The 376-nt window shown below is 44.4% G+C and overlaps 1 protein-coding gene across 1 annotated transcript in view; it reads right to left on the reverse strand.

Annotated features, from left to right (window-relative positions):
- Window positions 1-164, reverse strand: part of IL1B (interleukin 1 beta) — an 8,957-nt gene extending 8,793 nt beyond the window's left edge. The window contains exon 1 of the mRNA XM_007446019.1: window positions 101-164. The gene's annotated coding sequence lies outside the window, so the exon portion shown is untranslated. The remainder of the gene's footprint in view (window positions 1-100) is intronic.
- Window positions 165-376: the final 212 nt, after the last annotated feature.

Genomic DNA, 376 nt, shown 5'->3' on the forward strand with positions numbered 1-376 from the left:
AGAGAGAGAGAGAGAGAGAGAGAGAGAGAGAGAGAGAGAGAGAGAGAGGGAGGGAGAGACTCCCTTAGGACCTAGTCATAAGGAAGAATTAAAGTGGTACCTGGGCAATGAAGGCTGCCTGGAGAGAATAGAATCCCTGAGTGGCCTGTTGTGCCTCCAAGAAGTATGCTGTCTGTCAGTTTCTCCCTCACTATTTTATGGCCTTCAAAAGCAGAAGTGAGGAGCTGAGAAATTTCCCGGTTTGGTTAACTGATTTTGCAACCAAGTTAAAAAAAAAAAAGAGGATGGATGGGCACTTCTGGGAGAGGGTAAACTGAAATAATTTTCTAATCCTTGGAAGGGCAAGTGGTAGCAAACTGTGACATATGTTTGCAAA

Source organism: Lipotes vexillifer, unplaced genomic scaffold (genome assembly GCF_000442215.2).
Source record: "Lipotes vexillifer unplaced genomic scaffold, Lipotes_vexillifer_v1.1 scaffold1275, whole genome shotgun sequence".
Taxonomy (NCBI): domain Eukaryota; kingdom Metazoa; phylum Chordata; class Mammalia; order Artiodactyla; family Lipotidae; genus Lipotes; species Lipotes vexillifer.